The 13,968-nt window shown below is 40.5% G+C and overlaps 1 pseudogene; it reads right to left on the bottom strand.

Annotated features, from left to right (window-relative positions):
- Window positions 1–9,242: 9,242 nt before the first annotated feature.
- On the bottom strand, window positions 9,243–9,713 carry LOC129655889 (deoxycytidylate deaminase-like; annotated as a pseudogene).
- Between the last annotated feature and the right edge of the window lie 4,255 nt (window positions 9,714–13,968).

Here is a 13,968-nt window from a genome sequence, read left to right as displayed (position 1 = left end):
AAGAGAGTTTGTTACCACTGAGCCACCAGGGAAGCCCATTTATAACTCATAACTCGCTGAAATTATTCAAATAACCCAATTCTAAACTATTTATTTTGCCCTGCCTTGCCTTTCCTGTGGAAATCACAATAGAGTCTTATGCCCATGCTGTCCCCTTATTCCTTCTCTCTCCTGACTGCTCTTGATTTTATCCGATGTGGTCTTGCATGATGTGGTATGTCCCCTTCTCTTGAGAACTGTAAGTAATAATTTCTTCCAGCAGAGGCAATTGTCTCTGTGCCTGTCACATTATCATACTTGATTAAATGAAATCCTGGCCCAAGTTAAAACATCCTGGGAGTCATTTCTGCAATTCTCAGCCTAGAGTGTTCTCTCCACCTTCCAACAGTTTTGTAACACTCCATTGCTTGTAATGAAATCTCTTATTGCCTAAAACACTTATTCATCTCATTCATCACTGACTTCATCATGCAGCCACATGAAGGAGACACTATAAGAAAAATATTCTTGCTATTAAAAGCTATATCCCATGGTAATATTAAAAGTCACATGCTTAAGAGTAAATGAGTGGTGACCTCCCTGGTGGTCCAGTGGTTAATAATCTGCCTTGCAATGATGCAGAGAATGAGGGTTCAGTTCCTTGTTGGGGAACTGAGATCTCACATGCTGATGGGCAACTGAGCCTGCAATCTGGAGCCTGTGCGCCACAACTAGAGAAGCCCATTCACCTCCAGGAAGCCAAATAAATAAATATTTTTAAAAAAGACTAAATGAGTAAAGGGAATGGTAGACTGGAGAGCATAAAAGGGCATAAAAGAGTTCGTTGGTAGAAAGCATCAACTACAAATTGGCCCTTTCCCTCTGCCTCTACAAGTATATCCCATGCTGCTGACCTTCAACACACTCTGAAAGGAGTTCAGGGATCAGGAAAGAAGCACTCTGTGTCCTGGGAAAAACTGGCATAGTAGGCCTTCAGATAGTTAGATATTTTCAGGAGAAGATTTTATGAGCCCAATTCTTACATCTCCTCATATCTAGAAAAGTACTAAAATCTTTCATGGTGATACTGCTACTTGTGACTAGCAGCAACTTTCTGCAAAAGCATGTGCTTGATTGCATGCATTCACCCTTCACCAAAATCACATGTATAATAATTCTTCCTTACTCCTTGCTTCTTTGGAGCAGTCAAAGCTATCTGAAATGCTGCCTCTTGGGCTATAGGCCTCATTTTGCCACAGATAAGATTTAATTCACAACGCACTCTCACACTCTGCATTTTTTTCAGTCAACAAAGCTTACGTAGTCACAGAATATTAAGAACAATGCTGACATGACGTGAGCTCACGTCCAAGGGCTTCAGTTAAGATCATGCTTCATTTTCCAGGATTAGCCAAGAGACCACTAATTCTCTCTGAAGTCTTTTAAAGTGCTTTCTGGAGTAACAGAGCTTCCTAGTGTTTAGCAAGACAGGGGATTGGGCCAGTTAAGTGTGTAAAATTGTTGAATCTCAAAAGTTTTTGCTATTATAGAATCTATCATATGGATATTCAGACAGATTCGTCACTTCTATATGGTATTCAAAAATTCCAGAAATATAAGTACTGCTATAATATTATGTGAAGGTTGAAGAGATTGTTAACATAATACCATTAGTAGCCAAAGTGGCCCTGGCCCATCTTTGGACTCAGGATGTGTGTGAGAAGGGTGGACTAGAGTCTTGACTGTCTTGAGTCAAAAAAAAAAAAAAAAAGCATTTCCAATCATGAGTACAGTGTGTCCTGGACAGCTGTTCCCTCTGGTGGGTGCACAGCCTCTTAGCTGACATCACTATGAAGGTCCTTATCAGCAAGGGCTTCCATCTTGGAGGTGGCTTGTAACCACATATTAGTTTGCTCCTACTCTAAATAAGGTCATATAATTCTAGGCAAGGCTGCAGCATAAGCAGAGTTCCTAGCAAGGCTAGGAGTGATTGAGATTATAGAATAGGCCAGAGACTGTTGATTTTTTTTTTTTTTTTTCTGTAGGGGGCCAGATGGTAAATATTTCAGGCTTTGTGGGCTGTATTGTCTCTGTTGCAATAGCTCAATCCTGCTTCTGTGGCACAAAAGCAGCCATAGTAAAGAAATGAATGAGTTCACCTGTGTCCTAATAAAACTTTATTTATAATATTAAAATATACATTTTGTATACTTTTATGAATTATCAAATATTATTCTTTTTCCCCCAATCATCTAAAAGTGTAAAAATTATTTTCTTTAACACACTGAATGTGTAATGGAAGCAGACAATTATTGTTTTAGGTGTGGTTGTGGTATTGTGATACGCTTCAAAATGCCTATAGATAAAAGAATAAGATGGCTGGATTTGGTTCAGAACATGAGTGAGGGTGTAGAGAGGCAGGCCAAGCCCAAGAGAGGAGGGAGGTGGGTCCAATTAGGTTCATCATGCCATTCTGTCTTTTTTGTATATGTTCAACCTTCCATAAGAATGCTTAAAAAATGGGGGAGCAGCAATATTCTGCCAAGTAACTTCAACTTTTTCAAGCTGTCATCTGCCAGGAGTATCATTTAACCCAAGAAAGGCTGGAAAGCTGTGGACTCAAGACCCTGGAGTGCCGTGCAGGCAAGTCATGGTCCTCCTACCCGGGCCTGGATACCATTGTCTTGTATCTTGGGCTGGCCAAGGAGCATCTAATAGAATATCTGGCTGACACTGCTGGCCAAGAGGCCATAAAACCATTCTTAGTCTATGGGCCATTCAAAAAGAGGTGACAGGCTGGAATAAGACTACAGGCTATAATTTGCTGACCCCTGGAACAGGGTAACTATCTATTTGTTAATTGTAGCTCTCCAGTGCACAGATGATCCAAAGTATGAAGAGAATAAAGAACATTCCTCATTATACCTGTTTTAGGTAAAAATTCTTCATGGTTTACAATTAATTTGGGCTATAAGCGATTGAATGGTAGTCTTAGGTGGTGATATAGATGGACTTGTGAATCTTTCTTACCTATTCTGATGGTAAATTTATGATATGATCAGAATTCATATTTGTCTTATTTTTACCAAGAAAGAAAACTCAACCAAAGTAGCAGATTTAGAAAATTCTCAGAATAGTATTGAAAAGATAAATCACACTTTATAGAAGAATATAATTGAAAAAATAAAACCATTTATTTGGGACACAGCTGCTAGTGTTATTACAATGAAGTCTATTTTTAAAAATTTAATTAAGCTAGTTGAATTGAAAGTCCTTAAATCTAATTTTAATGTTTCTCTGTTCATACTTTTTTGAAGTATGAAACTATGAATCTGCACTCAGCTTGCACTTCCTTCATGGTTCCACATATTTATTGCATACCACAGACAGCATAGAAATTCTAAATCCTGTATACATGGCAATTCTCATTCATGGTTTCTGTGACACCTTGCAAATATTTTATTATGGATTTGTGTTTGCCTGTTGGACTTCAGTTACAGATGGTCGAATTAGTTATATTCCTTAGTCGATGGCATATTAGCATGCTTGGTCTGGGAAAGAATTTTTTTTGTTTAACTGATTTATTGCCTTTAATCTCATTAGCCAACTCCATTCCCAATTTCATTCATAGGTAACTATTCATATGCTGCATGGGTAACTTTTTGTTTATTTATGTCCTTAAGAATTGTTCTGTGTGCATGTGTTTTAGAGAAGGCGAGGGTGGGATGACTTGAGAGAATAGCATTGAAACATGTATATTACCATATGTGAAATAGATCACTAGTCCAAGTTCAGTGCATGAAACAGGGCACTCAAAGCCGGTGCACTGGGACAACCCTGAGGGATGTGATGGGGAAGGAGCTGGGAGGGGGGCTCAGGATGGGGGACACACGTACACCTATGGCTGATTCATGTCAATGTGTGGTGCAAAAACCACTACAGTATTGTAAAGTAATTAGCCTCCAATTAAAATAAATAAATAAAAATAAAAAATTTCACAAATGGTGTTTGATATATCTGTCATCTCTATTTATCTATCTCTTACCTTTCTTACCTTTTTTCTCCTAAACATTGTTTTAAGATTTGTCCCTACTCCTGCATGCACATCTAATTTGTTGTTTCTAATTGCTGCATAGTAAGATGTACGTCCACGACATAGCACTTATCAGGACTATGTCCTGAAAAACAGATGTGCTAAAAAAAAGATGTGTTTTTTATCTAGGTTTTTGGGTGGGCAGGTGTGTTTTCCTAAACCCTCTAAAGCAAATTCTTCAATGCTGCTGTCATTTGGGCCCTAATTTTTCCCCCAAGGACACTACATATTATCTTCATTTGGGCCATACGTTCACATAGGTATGTCTGCTCATCCCACTAAGAACACAACAATCATTTAATTGTCCTTACAGCACACATAGCAGAAAAGAGCAATTGCTGATGTGCAGCAAATGCCAGATAGCTGATGCCCTTCTGCAGAACCACCAGCATCCCAGGAAACCAAGATACAAAAGAGGGGTATTACCCTCATTCAATCCATAGATGACAGACCTTTATTTTAAACCCTAAATCAATAGTTTAAATAGATGTAGATTTCATGTGACAGGAGAGAGAGGAAGATTTGAGGCTTTACATTTTTCAGATGTGCACTTTTGCTGTTCAGTTCAGTTCAGTCGCTCAGTCGTGTCTGACTCTTTGTGACCCCATGAATTGCAGCACGCCAGGCCTCCCTGTCCATCACCAACTCCCAGAGTTCACCCAGACACACGTCCATCGAGTCAGTGATGCTATCCAGGCATCTCATCCTCTGTCATCCCCTTCTCCTACTGCGCTCAATCCCTCCCAGATTCAGAGCCTTTTCCAATGAGTCAACTCTTCACATGAGGTGGCAAAGTCCTGGAGTTTCAGCTTTAGCACCATTCCTTCCAAAGAAATCCCAGGGCTGATCTCCTTCAGAAAGGACTGGTTGGATCTCCTTGCAGTCCAAGGGACTCTCAAGAGTCTTCTCCAATACCACAGTTCAAAAGCATCAATTCTTCAGTGCTCAGCCTTCTTCACAGTCCAACTCTCACATCCATACATGACCACTGGAAAAACCATAGCCTTGACTAGACAGACCTTTGTTGGCAAAGTAATGTCTCTGCTTTTTAATATGCTGTCCAGGTTGGTCATAACTTTCCTTCCAAGGAGTAAGTGTCTTTTAATTTAATGGCTGCAGGGACCATCTGCAGTGATTTTGGAGCCCAAAAAATAAAGTCTGACACTGTTTCCACTGTTTCCCCATCTATTTCCCATGAAGTGATGGGACCGGATGCCATGATCTTCGTTTTCTGAATGTTGAGCTTTAAACCAACTTTTCCACTCTCCACTTTCACTTTCATCAAGAGGCTTTTGAGTTCCTCTTCACTTTCTGCCTTAAGGGTGGTGTCATCTACATATCTGAGGTTATTGATATTTCTCCCAGCAATCTTTCAGCTTGTGTTTCTTCCAGTCCAGCGTTTCTCATGATGTACTCTGCATAGAAGTTAAATAAACAGGGTGACCATATACAGCCTTGACGTACTCCTTTTCCTATTTGGAACCAATCTGTTGTTCCATGCCCAGTTCTAACTGTTGCTTCCTGACCTGCATACAAATTTCTCAAGAGGCAGATCAGGTGGTCTGGTATTCCCATCTCTTGAAGAGTCTTCCACAGTTTATTGTGATCCACATAGTCAAAACCTTTGGCATAGTCAATAAAGCAAAAATAGATGTTTTTCTGGAACTCTCTTGATTTTCCATGATCCAGCGGATGTTTGCAATTTGATCTCTGGTTCCTCTGCCTTTTCTAAAACCAGCTTGAACATCAGGAAGTTCATGGTTCACATATTGCTGAAGTCTGGCTTGGAGGATTTTGGGCATTACTTTACTAGCGTGTGAGATGAGTGCAATTGTGTGGTAGTTTGAGCAATCTTTGGCATTGCCTTTCTTTGGGATTGGAATGAAAACTGACCTTTTCCAGTCCTGGGGCCACTGCTGAGTTTTCCAAATTTGCTGGCATATTGAGTGCAGCACTTTTGCAGCATCATATTTTAGGATTTGGAATAGCTCAACTGGAATTCCATCACCTCCACTAGCTTTGTTCATAGTGATGCTTTCTAAGGCCCACTTGACTTCACATTCCAGGATGTCTGGCTCTAGGTCAGTGATCACACCATCGTGAATATCTGGGTCATGAAGATCTTTTTTGTACAGTTCTTCAGGCTTCATCAATATGTGAACCGTGAACTTCCTGATGTTCAAGCTGGTTTTAGAAAAGGCAAAGGAACCAGAGATCAAATTGCCAACATTCCCTGGATCATGGAAAAAGCAAGAGAGTTCCAGAAAAGCATCTATTTCTGCTTTATTGACTATGCCAAAGCCTTTGACTTTGTGGATCACAATAAACTGTGGAAGACTCTTCAAGAGATGGGAATACCAGACCACCTGATCTGCCTCTTGAGAAATTTGTATGCAGGTCAGGAAGCAACAGTTAGAACTGGGCATGGAACAACAGACTGGTTCCAAATAGGAAAAGGAGTACGTCAAGGCTGTATATGGTCACCCTGCTTATTTAACTTCTATGCAGAGTACATCATGAGAAACGCTGGACTGGAAGAAACACAAGCTGGAATCAAGATTGCCGGTAGAAATCTCAATAACCTCTGATATGCAGATGACACCACTCTTATGGCAAAAAGTGAAGAGGAACTCAAAAGCCTCTTGATGAAAGTGAAAGTGGAGACTGAAAAAGTTGGTTTAAAGCTCAACATTCAGAAAACGAAGATCATGGCATCCGGTCCCATCACTTCGTGGGGAATAGATGGGGAAACAGTGGAAACAGTGTCAGACTTTATTTTTCTGGGCTCAAAATCACTGCAGATGGTGACTGCAGCCATGAAATTAAAATACTCTTACTCCTTGGAAGGAAAGTTTTGACCAACCTACATAGCATATTCAAAAGCAAAGATATTACTTTGCCAATAAAGGCTCATCTAGTCAAGGCTATGGTTTTTCCTGTGGTCATGTATGGATGTGAGAGTTGGACTGTGAAGAAGAATTGATGCTTTTGAACTGTGGTGTTGGAGAAGACTCTTGAGAGTCCCTTGGACTACATGGAGGTCCAACCAGTCCATTCTGAAGGAGATCAGCCCTGGGATTTCTTTGGAAGGACTGATGCTAAAGCTGAAACTCCAGTACTTTGGCCACCTCATGCGAAGAGTTGACTCATGGAAAAGACTCTGATGCTGGGAGGGACTGGGGGCAAGAGAAGGGGACGACAGAGGATAAGATGTCTGGATGGCATCACTAACTTGATGGACGTGAGTCTGATTAAACTCCGGAAGTTGGTGATGGACAGGGAGGCCTGGCGTGCTGCGATTCATGGGGTCGCAAAGTGTCGGACACGACTGAGTGACTGATCTGATCTGATCTTATCTGCATATTCTTGCCATCTCTTTTTAATATCTTCTGCTTCTGTTATGTCCATACCATTTCTGTCCTTTTTCAAGCCCAGCTTTGCATGAAATGTTCCCTTGGTATCTCTAATTTTCTTGAAGAGATCTCTAATCTTTCCCATTCTGTTGTTTTCCTCTATTTCTTTGCATTGATCACTGAAGAAGGCTTTCTTATCCCTTCTTGCTATTCTTTGGAACTCTGCATTCAGATGCTTATATCTTTCCTTTTCTCCTTTGCTTTTCACTTCTCTTCTTTTCACAGCTATTTGTAAGGCTTCCCCACACAGCCATTTTGCTTTTTGCATTTCTTTTCCATGGGCATGGTCTTCATCCCTGTCTCCTGTACAGTGTCACGAACCTCAGTCCATAGTTCATCAGGCACTCTATCTATCATATCTAGGCCCTTAAATCTATTTCTCACTGCCACTGTATAATCATATGGGATTTGATTTAAGTCATACCTGAATGGTCTAGTGGTTTTCCCTACTTTCTTCAATTTAAGTCTGAATTTGGCAATAAGGAGTTCATGGTCTGAGCCACAGTCAGCTCCTGGTTTTGTTTTTGCTGACGGTATAGAGCTTCTCCATCTTTGGCTGCAAAGAATAGAATCAATCTTATTTCGGTGTTGACCATCTGGTGATGTCCATGTATAGAGTCTTTTCTTGTGTTGTTGGAAGATGGTGTTTTTTATGACCAGTGCATTTTCTTGGCGAAACTCTATTAGTCTTTGCCCTGCTTTATTCTGTATTCCAAGGCCAAATTTGCCTGTTAATCCAGGCTTTCTTGGCCTCCTACTTTTACATTCCAGTCCCCTATAATGAAAAATACATCTTTTTTGGGTGTTAGTTCTAAAAGATCTTGTAGGTCTTCACAGAACCGTTCAACTTCAGCTGCTTCAGTGTTACTGGTTGGGGTATAGACTTGGATTAGTGTGATACTGAATGGTTTGATTTGGAAATGAACAGAGATCATTCTGTCGTTTTTGAGATTGTATCCAAGTACTGCATTTCGGACTCTTTTGTTGACCGTGATGGCTACTCCATTTCTTCTGAGGGATTCCTGCCCACAGTAGTAGATATAATGGTCATCTGAGTTAAATTCACCCATTCCAGTCCATTTTAGTTCGCTGATTCCTAGAATGTCGACATTCACTCTTGCCATGTTTTGTTTGACCACTTCCAGTTTGCCTTGATTCATGGACCTGACATTCCAGGTTCCTATGCAATATTGCTCTTTACAGCATCGGACCTTGCTTCTATCACCAGTCACATCCACAGCTGGGTATTGTTTTTGCTTTGACTCCATCCCTTCATTCTTTCTGGAGTTATTTCTCCACTGATCTCCAGTAGCATATTGGGCACCTACTGACCTGGGGGAGTTACTCTTTCAGTATCCTATCATTTTGCCTTTTCATACTGTTCATGGGGTTCTCAAGGCAAGCATACTGGAGTGGTTTGCCATTCCCTTCTCCAGTGGACCACATTCTGTCAGATCTCTCCACCATGACCCGCCCGTCTTGGGTTGCCCCACTGGCAGGGCTTAGTTTCATTGAGTTAGACAAGGCTGTGGTCCTAGTGTGATTAGATTGACTAGTTTTCTGTGATTACAGTTTCAGTGTGTCTGCCCTCTGATGCCCTCTTGCAACGCCAACCGTCTTACTTGGGTTTCTCTTACCTTGGGCGTGGGTATCTGTACTGACTGTTAAAAAGTTATGTGTAAATTCAAGAAGAAACGCATTAGGAATTTCTTAGCAGAGAGTAATCCCAGTTTCCTGGAGATTTAATGAGATGTGGCTCACAGAAATTTCTGGTTCCATCTGCTTTTAATTAAAAAGTCAGTAACACTCTTGTTGTGCTTCAGTGTGAATTTCCTGAATGTGAACCTAGCCATATTAAATATGAGCCTCACAGCTGTTGTCTTATCACTATCATGGTATTTATCGGACATGGAAATAGCTTCTTTTATATTGGCCTGGATGACAAGCTTATGCATTCATTACATGGGAACAAGGCAACACACACACTTTCATATCAGCCAAACATTTGTTTGTGCCGTTCAGCTCATAATGGCACATGTAAAGATATTTGGTACCCAGAATACTCTCCAAGGTAGCAGGTCATTGCTATTGTATCTAATCCCTACTGTCTTGTTTTCTGCCTTTGGGATTCAGGCTCTGACTTGGGAATTCGGATCTTTGCTTTTCTGTGCTGATAATAAGCAGGACATTGCCATCCAAAATTCAGACCGTTACACATAGTCATTCTTTTTTTTCAGGAAATTTCACTCAAGCTGGGTTCTCATGCTGACCCCCACTCATCCTCCTGTCCAGGTCCTGCAAACCTGCAGGTTCCTGTTACCATAATCAAAGCATGCCCAGGCAATTAGCAATTTCTTAAACAGGTCATCTAGCTCACAAAATTTCAGTGTTTCCTTGTTCTAATACAAACATTTTAAAGTCTACAGATTTCTCTTGAAATTCCACTTTACTCAAAAATTGATGGACTTTCAAGGGAGGTTTCAATACAACTCTCGCAATTATTAGTAAGTACAGTAGCCGAAAAAATCAGCATAGGCATAAAAGATTTGAGCAACAAAAGAAAAATATTAATCTAATTTACATAGAATCTACCTTCAGAACCCAGACAGTAAAACTGTATATCTCACAGGTTTTGATGTGTAATATTTTTATTGTTCTTTGGTCTTAAGTTTTTTTTTTTTTTCAGCATATTTTCTCTTTTGACTAGTAAATTCCCCAGAAGTAGGTTTGTAAACCAAGTATATGGAAATTTAAGCACTTACTTTTTTGTTATTAACTTTAGGTTAGTGATGCTATGGTCAGAGAATGTGAACAGAGTTTATAAGCTACCTGTTCATTGAAAAGTATTGGGACTTTATGTCTTAGAACATAGCCATTTATATATTTGATTCTTATATGCTTGAGGAGCTCATGTACTTCCTAATTTTTAGATGTAGAATTTTATACAGACCCAAATAACTTTTCTCAGGTTCATTGAGCTTTGCTTGACAAAATTATAATATATTTAAAATGTGAAACATGATGATTTGACGTACATACATATTGTGAAAGTCTTCCCACAACTGAGTTGATTAACACATACATCACCTCACATTTTGATCTTTTTATGTAAGAGAGCTAAGTTCTACTATCTTAGCGAATTTCAATTATGCAATACAGTATTATCAACTCAAGTCACCATACACTGCCTTAGATCCTTAGACTTTATTTATCTTATAATTCAAAGGTTGTATCCTTTTACCAACTTCTCATTCCTCCATCCTGTAGTTACCGGTAACCACCATTTTATACTCTGTTGCTAATAACTTTTGCTATGAACTTGGCTTTAAAAAAAATATTCCACATATGAGTGATACCATTCAGTATTTTTCTTGTTTTTGTCTGGCTGATTTAGCATAATGCTTTCTGTGCTTACCTGCTAAGTCGCTTCAGTCGTGTCCGACTCTGTGCAACCCCATAGACGGCGGCCCACCAGGCTCCCCCATCCCTGGGATTCTCCAGGCAAGAACACTGGAGTGGGTTGCCATTTCCTTCTCCAATGCATGAAAGGGAAAAGTGAAAGTGAAGTCGCTCAGTCGTGTCCGACTCTTTGCGACCCCATGGTCTGCAGCCTACGAGGCTCGTCCGACCATGGGATTTTCCAGGCAAGAGTACTGGAGTGGGGAGCCATTGCCTTCTCCATGTGCTTACCTATGCTGTCACAAATGGAAGGATTTCCTTCTTTTTAAAGGCTGAATATGTTCCATTATATGTATTTTGTTATGATTTTTTTTTAAGTTTGCCCTTGTTAAGTGGAGCATAAGGTGAGCTGATGTTCAACAACAGACCAGGAGAGAAATTGAAATAGAGGTTTACTACTCACAGGTCCTGGAGGTATTTGGCAAGCCTAGAGGGACCACGAAGAAGGCAATGGCAACCCACTCCAGTACTCTTGCCTGGAAAATCCCACGGGCAGAGGAGCCTGGTAGGCTGCAGTCCATGGGGTCGTGAAGAGTCAGACACGACTGAGTGACTGCCCTTTCACTTTTCACTTTCATGCATTGGAGAAGGAAATGGCAACCCACTCCAGTGTTCTTGCCTGAAGAATCCCAGGGACCGGGGAGCCTGGTGGATTGCCGTCTATGGGGTCGCACAGAGTCGGACACGACTGAAGTGACTCAGCAGCAGCAGCCAGTATTCTTGCCTGGAGAATCCCAGGAACAGAGGAGCCTAGTGAACTGCCATCTATGGGGTCGCACCGAGTCAGACAGGACTAAAGTGACTTAGCAGCAGCATCAGCAGCAGAGGGACCACATCAGGAGGTCAAGGTAGAGTGCAGACCGAGAGACAGATGTGGGGTACATGCCTTTATTAGGGTCTTTGGGTGGCATGCTTTGGGGTTCCCAGGTTAAGGCTAACTGGGCAATTAGAACCGAAAGAGTGGGAGTCTGGAAAGCCCCTCTAGGGTCATATTAAGGGGAAAACTAGAGGAAGGTTTTTCCAGTAGTCATGTACGGATGTGAAAGCTGGATGATAAAAAAGGCTGAATGCCGAAGAATTGATACTTTCGAATTGTGGTGTTGGAGAAGACTGTTGAGAGTCCCTTGGATTGCAAGGAGATCAAACCAGTCAATCTTAAAGGAAATCAACCTTGAATATTCATTGGAAGGACTAATGCTGAAGTTGAATCTCAAATATTTTGGTCACCTGATGCAAAGAGCTGACTCACTGGAAAAGACCCTGATGCTGGGAAAGATTGAAGGCAGTAGGAGAAGTGGGTGACAGAGGATGAGGTGGTTGAATGGCATCACCGACTCAATGGACATGAGTTGGAGCAAACTCCAGGAGATAGTGAAGGACAGGGAAGCCTGGCATGCTGTGGTCCACCGGGTGGCAAAGAGTTGGACATGACTGAGTGACTGAACAAAAACAAAGAGGAAAGCACTGGGAAGCAAGCAAAGAGAACTGCTGATCCCAGGCATTGCTGGAGACGTCATATCAGGAATTTACATGTGACTCTATGGGCTGCAAATCAGGACATGTGCTTTCATGGGTTTAAGGTTACTGCAGGCCCTGTGGTCAAACAAAATTTAGATTTTCATTTTCTTGATGATAAGTCAGGTTGAGGAACTTTTAAAATACCTGTTTTCTTTGGAAAAATGTATATTCAGGTCCTTTGCCTATTTTTAATTGATTGTTATTTTTGCTTATGAGTTGTATGAGTTCTTTGTATATTTTGGATAATAACTTCTTATTAAATATATCCTTTGCAAATGTTTTCTCCCATTCCATAGGTTTTATGTTCATTCAGTTGATGGTTTCATTTGCTACTTAGCAGCTTTTTAGTTGATGTAGTCCCAGATGTTTATTTTTGCTTTTGTTGCCTTTGCTTTTGGCACCATTGGTGTTTTTCAGTGACTAAGTTGTGTCCAACTCTTTGCAACCCCATGAGCTGCAGCATACCAGGTTTCCCTGTCCTTCACTATCTCTCAGAGTTTTCTCAAATCATGCCCATTGAGTTGGTAATGCTATCTCATCCTCTGCTGCCCTCTTCTCCTTTTGTTTTCAATCTTTCCCAGCATCAGAATCTTTTTCAGTGAGTTAGCTCTTCACATTAGGTGGCCAAAGTATTGGAGCTTTAGCTTCAGCATCAGTCTTTCCAATGAATATACCAGATGAATTTAGAATTGACTGGTTTGATCTCCCTGCTGTCCAAGGGACTCTCAAGAGTCTTCTCAAGCACCACAATTCAAAGACATCAATTCTTCAGTGCTCAGCCTTCTTTAACGGTCCAACTCTCACATGTATACATGACTACTGGAAAAGCCACAGCTTTGACAATATGGGCCTTTGTTGGCAAAGTGATGTCTCTGCTTTTTAATACACTGTCTAGATTTGCCATAGCATTTCTTTCAAGGAGCAAGTGTCTTTTAAATTCATGGCTATAGTCACTGTCCTCATTGATTTGGAGCCCAAGAAAATAAAATCTGTCACTGCTTCCACTTTTCCCCCAATCTATCTGACATGAAGTGATGACACCTGATGCTGTGATCTTAGTTTTTTGAATGTTGAGTTTTTAGCCATTTTTTTCACTCTCTTCTTTCACCCTCATCAAGAGGCTCTTTATTTCCTCCTCACTTTCTGCCATTAGAGTGATATCATCCACGTATCTGAAGTTATTGATATTTTTACCAGCAATATATTAAAAGATATTATTGCCAATACCAATGTTAAAGTGCTTATCCCTGTTTTATTCTGTGTTTTTAATAGTTTTTGCTCTTACATCCAAATCTTTAATTGATTTTGAGTTGATTTTTATGTGCAGTGTAATATAGAAACCTAGTTTCATTCTTTTGCATGTAGATATCCCAGCACCATTTATTGAAGAGACTATCCTTTCCCCATTGTATAGTCTTGGTGCCTTCATCAAAAATTAATTAACCATATATGCATGAGATTACTATTGGGATTTCTATTCTATTCCACTGATCTATGTGTCATTTT

The sequence above is a fragment of the Bubalus kerabau genome, chromosome 6 (genome assembly GCF_029407905.1).
Source record: "Bubalus kerabau isolate K-KA32 ecotype Philippines breed swamp buffalo chromosome 6, PCC_UOA_SB_1v2, whole genome shotgun sequence".
Taxonomy (NCBI): Eukaryota; Metazoa; Chordata; class Mammalia; order Artiodactyla; family Bovidae; genus Bubalus; species Bubalus kerabau.
Note: the sequence above shows the minus strand (reverse complement) of the source record. Positions and strands in the feature narration are given on the sequence as shown.